Here is a 9739-nt window from a genome sequence, read left to right as displayed (position 1 = left end):
TGATTTGATTTAGCCTGATGGATTTATCTGAAGTAATTAGGGAGAGCACGGTTTAAAAGCAGCAGACGTCGACGGGCTGAATACTTTGATATTTTACGTAAAAGAAATAAATGAACATAAACAGACGCACACACATTCCCACAGGGGGCTTAACTGTAACTCTGGGAGATATCCAGGGTTCAGTAATTAAGCCTGAGTTTATTATGAGACAGAGAAAGGAAGGTTGAAATGAAAAATGAAAATGAAGGGGTGGTTTGGAAGGCGAGGTGTTAGATGTAAACCTTCTGATGACACACACATGCTCAAAAATACTTCATTAAAGATTCCCACAGGAATAATAAAAAAAGTCACTCTTTAACATCTCCTACTTCTGCTAAAGTCTCCTGCTTCTAAGATGTTTATCCCAAGAAAAAGACCTTGTTAATTTCACGTCTATTTTAAGAATTAACGACATTAACATATACGATCAGCCAATCAGGACACGGCACGTTTACACCTGTCAGTAAGTGGCTCCTGTATCAGGATAACTGATCGGATCTCGGTGTCCCGCACAATATTTAAAATACATAATAGAAAAAAATGCCCCAGTGCACGGACTTGCGACCAAAGTGACAAAGTGCGTCCACTGACTAGCCAATAAAAATGCAACATGAAATGGCGTATTGAACTTCAACCTACTTACCTCAAGCTCCATTTGCAAAATGAACATGCCAAGTTAGCCTCTTTTCCCTGAAAAGGCCCATGACTGCATCCATATTCTCCTCTTTCGCTTCCTCCTCTTTTTTCAGCTCACAAAAAAACCACAGTTGCCAAAGTGTCGTAGCCAAAGATTCATCATTATCATACAGTCTACATACATGTCGTATCCAAGTTTATTAGATCCATATCTTAATGTGATTTGTAATGATCTTATAGGATTGCTGAAATCGCACAGTTTTTAGCAGGCATTACACTGAGATCCGATCACAATGCGTCCTCGACCCGATAGCATGGATAACGTTTCGATCACAGATGCGTTTACATGTGTCTTTTCAATGTGCATGTGGACAACATCAGGATGCAGGTTGTAAATGTCTCAGATTGTGCTTAGATTTGCCAAGATAGCAGTCTGATTATAGCTATGTACTTTAACTGTATGCAAACATTTGACTCAGTGCTCACTTTTCTTTTTAGGAGTTTTAAGAGAAACATCTTAGAGAAAGTTGATGCTTCAGTGAAACAACATTACTCATCTGTTTTTTCTGATGAAAACACCACAGATAGAGAAACAGTTATAATGCCTGTTGTTATTTCTATGTAGATGCATATTTATGTTGTCAGAGTGTTGCTATTTATTGGATTCAATGTGTGAATGTGTGTTTGCTTAGTTGGACAAATGTGTCCCCAGAACTGAGTTAAATCTGACTTCGTGTTGGGGATGTCCTCAATAAAAAAATAAACAATTTTTTAGAAAGAAAATAAGTAAATAAAATATTATTATTAAATAATAATATTTATTTATTAAACATTTTATTCATATATTAATATGCTACATAATATATTTCCTTCAAACAGGTGTATTACATGCATATATAGAAATAAAGTAAGAAAAATAATAATAATAATATTTGTAATAATATTAATTTATTTATTATTAAATAAATCATATTTATTTTTCTATTTTAAAGATTATTATATATCATCATATTAATATAATATACTTTAAATAAATGTTTTACATATATATTGCTCAGCCAAAACTGATGCACGTCTTGATGGAAATAAATGATGTTATTTCCATCACAAGGTGCATTATTTTTTGGTCAAGATGTTGTACTGTCAATGCAAGAGTCCAGCGCTCTGTAAAGTCTCCTCCAGCACATCCCAAAAGACTCTCAATGAATTTAAGATCTGGTCTCAGAGGAACTAAGATCTGGATTCATGTGTGTAAATGATTCTTCATTCTCCTCCCAACCATTCCTTCACAATCTAAGCCTGATGAATCCAGACATTGTCATCATGGAATATGGTCATGATGCGTCTTCATACATGACGTTTAAGAAATAAAAAGCTGCACACACACATCAATTAGGGTTAGAAGAACTGTTGCCAAACATATAACATGCTAGAAACATAATCACTTCAATAATGATCCAGTCATATTCTTAAACATTTGCCTATTTACATCCAAAAAGTAACTTTCTTTTTTTCTTTCTTTTTTTTTAGCTGGGCAGTGTATGTTTCAATGCAATACGTATTATAGGGTTAAAAAGTAGAAACCTTTTGTCATTATTTTGATAGCTGCAATCTGTGTGTGCGTGCGTGCGTGTGTGCGTGCGTGTGTGTGTGTGTGTGTGTGTGTGTGTGGTGTATAAGTTGACACAGCTGTGACTTTGAACCCAAACCGCTGCCCTGCAGGTCACATACAGTATTTCTCAGAGCAGTTACACTGGCTCATGTTCCTGCTGCTCTCAATTACTGGGTTCTGAAGAATAACTCATTTTAAGATCTATTTCAAATATGTTTTAGATCTGCTTATCCTATTTCCTTACATAACATCACATAAAAAACTAAGGTGAACTATACTGTATTGGGCATTCAAGGTGAACATGAGGGCACCCATTTACTGATTAGATTTAACAGTTTCCTTTGAAGGGGTTTTGTTAGTCTTTGATCTTTCTACTAAGAGTTGAACTATGTGTGAATGTTTACCTAGTCTTAGTTCTCGTGACCATGTGTTGTTTATACAATTTGGGGGGTACCATTATCTCAGTTGGGGGTAATTGCCTCTATTGTCTTTAGATGATTAGATTCAGTAGTCATCTCTAAGGCTGTGTGTAAGTTCAGCACCTTTAAGGACAGCCCACTGAATTGCCTATAAGATACCATGTAAAGTTCCCTCAGTCGGATAATGTTGGAAGTACTGCAGCAACGTACAGCGGAGTTCTCAATAAAGAATAACTTCTGTTGAACGCGATCCCAACTGTGTCCTGGTCTTGCGTCGATGAAAGAAAACTTTACAACAGTTCACTGCATCATTTTGAATTATTTTCAAAGTTTCTATGTGTATTTTTCATGTGAAAATACTTTCTTCCATCCCAGTTTAACAAACTGTTGACCTTGTGAAGAGTGAAAGCTCGTGACTGTGATGCTTTCAAAACATTGATCTGTTTGTTTGAGTGGGCTGACATGGCGACTTCTGCCACAACGAAAGGTAAAGTTTGGGGCGGGACTGTCTGTTTGCTTGCCCATTGGTGGATTGGGACAGGGTAGAAGTGAAAACATTTTGGCGATGATCATTACAATGTGTGCTATAGGCATTGGATGTTATTATGCAACATCTTATGCAACATCTCATGCAGTGTTCACCCATGCACATTTACACAGAACCACATGCAGCTAAAACTAATTTAATACCAGTTTAAATGCAGTTCGTAAAGTCCACAACCCTTCTGAACAATTTAGAGTCCAAAGTTTCTGTTTTTATCTGCCAGAGTGGTTTATTGATCATTTGAGGAACACAGCCGTATTTTGAGGATGTACACAGTGATATCGGTCAAAGGTGTGTGTTTGTGTGTTGTTCTGCTGGTGAAAGCTATAATTGGCTCTCTGAGGTACAAAGAACGTTTCTGGACATTACACGCTGTAATTTACTCAACTACTCTCTCTCAGACATCGTATACTTAATCTGATCTGTTGCCTTCTGAGCCATTAACTAGTGATTAAACAAAATCACTTTGTTAGAAACAATTAGGGGAGCCCGGGGCTAGTTGTCACATAGAGAAGTCATCACAAGGGCAATATTTCTGGAAAATATTAGATGTTTTGTTTTCTCCATAGCAGTGGTTTTGTATGATGGTTTCAACATCTACTGTACTACACAGTATATATATATATATATATATATATATATATATATATATATATACATACTGTGTAGTACATATATATTATATACATATATATATTGTAGTTTAACTTTAAAATTCTATGTTTCATAAAATGTACTTTTTGGGGGGGGGGATTTTTTTAAAATAACACTTTTATATAATCTTTTTTGTAAGTTATCTTTAATATTTTTGCTGTTTCATAAAATGTTATGGACTTCATAATGTTTTTTGCATAAACAGTTTAATGGGTGATTAGCCTTTAATACCATTTAAATTAATATCCTTATTTTATTTTCGGTGAAAGATTCCTTTAAATATAAATATATATTGTGTCTTGGTTTTAATTTAGGTAGTATTTTGTAAGCGGCCCAACATCCATCACAATTTCATATTTCAAACAGCAGGTTTTTGTTCCACAGAAAAGGCTTACGTCTAGTCCTACACTAAAATGCATGTTTTTTTTGCACATTTATAAAAGCTACTTAAATGTCCCAATTGAACTAATTACTAATCCTGTCTTAATCTAAGCCCTGTCTTTGAAACCAGGCCATGGTGTGGCAATACCAATTTACTAGTATGACAACTAACTCCAGCCTCCACTATTATCATGTATTCTGGTTTGCATTTGATGTGAGATAGCAGTTTTGCTGCAAAACAATGTTAAATGTTTGTTTACCCAGACAATTGACTGTTGAAAAGGGCTCATTTGTGATCGTAACTCTGAGTCAGAATGTTTTGCACTGGGTTGGAAGGTCCACCACCGGAAACATCTCCACCACAGAGGAGAATTCATTAATTTGCTCAGCAGCATTTGACTTTGCATGCTTTTCCATTCATTAACTTTTAACAGTCAAATGACCCTGAAATTGATTTTCATTTCTCTCGGAGCCCTTTGAAGTTTCTGCCTCTGCCGCTTCTTGCGTGAAGACACTTCAACCTCAGATAATTGCTCATCTGACAAGCATCTCAGGAGTGGATATTCTTGCACATGCTCACTCAACATGTTGCCTTTCTGCTTGCATTCTCCACCAAACATGAAAATGTCAGTGAGGATTTTGTAGATTTTTTCACTTGGAAAGATGTATGTATTCTGTAGGGCTTCGTAAAGTAAGCAATTCTGAAGCGGAGATGCACCCAAAAGACCAGCCCTCAATCTGCAGAGGTCACAGTTGGGACAGTTTCATTACAACACTGTAGGCAAAGTAAAGGTCCACCGTGGTTCATCCCAGTGATCCATGCTATTTCACTATGTTTTGGAGAAAATGCCACTATTTCTTCAGTATCTCAATGCAGTGGAGGAATAATTCAACCTAAAAATGAAAATGTTGTTCCAAATTAATTTAACTTTCTTTCTGCCGTGAAACACAGAAGGATACATTTTGAATATCCATACTGCTCTTTTCCATGCGGCAAAAGCTAAGGTTTAAAAAATGACTCATTAAAGCACTGTCACAGCTGGATGAAGTGCTGATGAAAACTCTATTCGCATGCAGCCTATGTTATTTTAAGACTTTATTAACACTTTCTCCACTAGGGGTGGGAATCACAGGGTACCTCATGATACGACCTGTTCTTACCACCCCTGTTCTCCACAAACATGAACGGAACAACAACCTTTACACTGCAAATACCAAACAAAGAATGACTGAACACAAGCACAAGACCAAACCAATGACAAACAGGTGCAACTGATAATCAAATCAATGAAAAGCCATAGAAACTAACCGAAACACAGGAAACTGAACTAATGTGCAGATGATAATAATTTGCAAGGTGGACCTTTTGTCTGTAGTTTTTAACAAATATATTTATTAGAACAATGTTTTGACATTTTTTCTATATGACATTTTTGATATTCATTGTTTTACATATTTGTTTAATGGCTGATAAGCCTATAGTACATTTTAAAAGAACAATTCTCATTTACTGATGTCTTTCCAAACTTTTCTTTTTGGTTGAACCAATCCTTTCAATACAAATATGTTATGGCATTTTTACTTCATTTCATATTTCAGTTGTTTGTGACAACTTACCCCATAAGGTGTGACAAATTTCTGCACAGTTATTTAGTTAACAGCATATTAAGGTAAAAATAAACAAAATAAAAACTTATATTTTGATCTGTAGTAATTTGCAGATCCTCCTTTACTAATTTGGATTTTTTTAATAAATTTTTGGTGGGCAATTTACTAAATAAATCAGTTTATTTCTAATTTAGCAGAATAAATAAGGCTTGTTAATTAAAAATAATAATTTGTTCTTCACACAAAGCTATATAGTGGATGGACTTTTTTCATTTGTTGATTTGTCTGGAACGACCTGAGAGCGATCAAATTGTACGATTTATATTTTTTGCCTGAACAATTCCTTTATGAATCTCTTCAAACTCAATTTAAACCTTATTTCCACACTGGCCGATGATACCGGTCCTCATGTTGGAAATCCAGACCCATGACATTTGTTTATTCAAATCACTCCACGCCGAATACGTTTCATTCTTGCCATCTTTTCCTCGACTGCAGGACGAGTCGCGCCACCCTTGATGGATATCCATGCGGAGTGGGATGTGTGGGTGGGGGCATCGATTGTATGCGGGCCCCAGACTGCAATCATTTTCTTAAGATTCATATCACCCTCCCTCTCCTCTCATATCTAAAGCTATTCCTGACCAGTGATTTAGGAGATAAATACAACCTAAGAGTTGTCATGGTGATTTAGATTTGGGAGGTGGCGATAAGACGCTTCCTGAGGCAGAGGAGGGCGCAGACAAAGACAAAGAGGAGGATGAGAGACACCGAGCGCAAGAAAGAGAGAAAGAGAACACGGAATACCGTTGCTGGAGGGCATGGTAGTGTGTAGAAACCCACTAGATTAGTTTGTGTTTCCCTCTAAGACGAAACTGCGGGACAAATGGTGATAGCACATTACGGCTGGAGTGAGAATGGGTTTGTGTGTGCGTTTTGATGGGTAGGGAGACGGACTGTGGGAACGACTTGACATGAAGAAAAGATAGATGCTCCGTTGGATAAATAGAAGCTGTCTAATAAAGTGCTTTTGAATACGTCCCGTCACCTTTAGTGGCGTATTTATGAGAAAGACTCATTTAAAAATGCCCTTCCTTTACCCGAGAGTGAAGCGCTCAACTACAACAAATAAATGTGTGGATCCTTGATAAGATTCCTGACAATCTGACCCTTTCAAATATTGAACAATAGAGCAAAAGACACTTGAGATCAAGAGCGCTTGCACTCATTCAGTTAGTTTATACATCTTCAGAGATTCACAATCATCTAATGTAAATCGTCTCAAGGGCAGTCGATGAATCACAAAGAGAAGGACAGACAAATATAGCCTTGAACCAAACCCTGCAAAAGCCAAACTCAATACTCCTGAACACGAGCCTGTCAATCCAATCATAGCCTGACCTGAGCTTTAGGAAGACTGACTCGGGTCCCCCGGGATTGACTGTGATAAAGGAAGAAGGTGAAATATGAAGAATAAGAAAACACATATAGAAGGTCGGTTTCAAAAACAACTGAGATGCCTTGAAGTCAAAGAGGATGCCACTTATTGCTTTACTCATTATCAAAGCTGAACTCATTATGCAGGCTTTGTGGAAAGTATAGCTTAAAGGGATAGATCACCCAAAAATTCAAATTCACTCATTAATCATTAATTCACTCATTAATGACTCACCCTCATGTCGTTCAAAATCCGTCAGACTTTCGTTCATCTTCGTAATGCAAATGAAGACCTTTTTAATAAAATCTGAGAGCTTTCTGTCCCTCCATTTACAGCTACGCAACCTAACACTTTGACGCTTCAGAATGTTCATAAAGAGATACTTTTTGAGCGGTTTAGTCCAACTTTTCTGAAGAGACACAATCACTTTATATGAGATCGAATTTAGGCTTTTATTCACATATAAACATTCAACTCACACATCAGTTGTGGTAAACGGAAGCTCATTTAATAATACACTTGTTTGTTCACAGTTTGGACGTTCTTGTTTCCATTTGTTTAATTTCAAGATCTGAGGTGAATTATCCATTGTTGCTTTTACAACACTAAATGATATTCAAAGTCACATTACACACTTTTAACATTAAATAAAGCACATAAACAGTACCTGAGATTATCATTGCCACACTTTCAGAGGTGGGTAGTAACGAAGTACATTTACTTTGTTACTTGAGTATTTTTTTGGTAAAATTGTTTTAATTGTTGATTTAAATGTGGATACTTGAACTCGAGTACATTTCTAATGAAAAAACTGTACTTATCCGATTCGATAAGGATTAGGATGAAGTATAAGGCTTAACATAACAAATCACAAATTAGCAAAAGGTAGTGGTTTACAATGTCAAATGTCTCGTGTACCAGTCCTTTAACAGTCACCATGTACACCATGTACACCATGTACACCATACTGCATAAACAATGAACACATCTGTCCATCAAGGAAGCCATGAGAGCGGAGAGCTGTAGATCCATGGTTCAGGAGACTAATGCTGCGTTCCAGGCAACCTGTAACCCGTGTTTTTCCAACTCGTAACTGGGAGTACATCGTTCCAGGCAACCTGTAACCCGTGTTTTTCCAACCTTATACCCGTGAAAGTGCACTGGAACGGCAGTCAAACCCGTGACTTCCCACCAGTGAACTCGTACTAGATCGATGTACTCCCAGTTACGAGTTGGAAAAACACGGGTTACAGGTTGCCTGGAACGCGGCATAAGTACAGTGGCAATCACTCCCGTCACCAATCAGGTCACTCGTTAGCAGCTCCACCTGTGAGTCATTACAGTTAGAGAGAGAGAGAGAGAGAGAGAAACACACCAGGGAAAACTAGACCACCAATATATACATCTTCCCCAACAACACAAAGTAAATACATTCCAACGGAACAATTCTCATGTATTTCATCTCATGTATGTTAGTATTTACTGCAATATATTTATAATACTTTCTCTTGATTCTAGCTGGCATCTTGAATGGATTTCATTTATCGCAATGCATTTTTGCCTTTTCGGTGAAGGATGTGCGGTTTTTCCTTACAATTTGTCCAGAATTTAATGTTTAAAAAAAATCTAAGTAGCAATAGTTATAGTAATACTTTTCTTAGTAAACACTTCAATAACAGAAGTCAGTAGATGTATCAGTGTACAGGTCTAAAAATCACTCAGTGAAACGATAAGTATATACTGTATACGCATGACCAGGCAGTCATTCTGAAATGTTCATCACTGTGAGAGAAAAGCAGTGGTTGTGTACCTGAGCCACAGATGCTGATAACTGTCCACCCACTCCATTAGTCACTATAAAGCTCTGTTCTAAAAACAAGTGAGCTGTCTACATCACAGGTGCGCTCCGGGCACGAAGGCTCTTCCGAAGTCTCATAGGCCAAAAAGTCCCATAGGAGGGACTTTATAAATCTAAATCTAGAGGCCAAAATATCATATTTTTTTATAATTGGGTCAGTAAACATGTACCAAAACACACTATAGCAACCGCACAACATAGCATTATAGCATTGTGACAGCGAGTTTTTCAGTTTCTTTTTTGAGCTATAAATGGGTATGCAAAATACTCATATTCATGTCCCAACACAAGCACTTTGTTCCAGGAATGTTTTTAAGAGTCAAAGGTTTAGATTTAAATGTTTTAACAGACATCAATTATTTATGGTTTTAGAATGCCTTCCTTGAAATATTGATCCAAAAGGCAAGATTCAATACAATAAATCTTTGTAGGCGGATTTATAAATGGTCACATTAAATACAATGACACCTCCACAGCTGGCAGTGAGATCGATTTCTTAATGTAGAAATCTTTGTATGTACATTTGTTTAAATGCCAGTCACACAGTCAG

The sequence above is a fragment of the Abramis brama genome (genome assembly GCF_963993115.1).
Source record: "Abramis brama genome assembly, chromosome: 16".
NCBI classification, from domain to species: Eukaryota; Metazoa; Chordata; class Actinopteri; order Cypriniformes; family Leuciscidae; genus Abramis; species Abramis brama.
Note: the sequence above shows the minus strand (reverse complement) of the source record.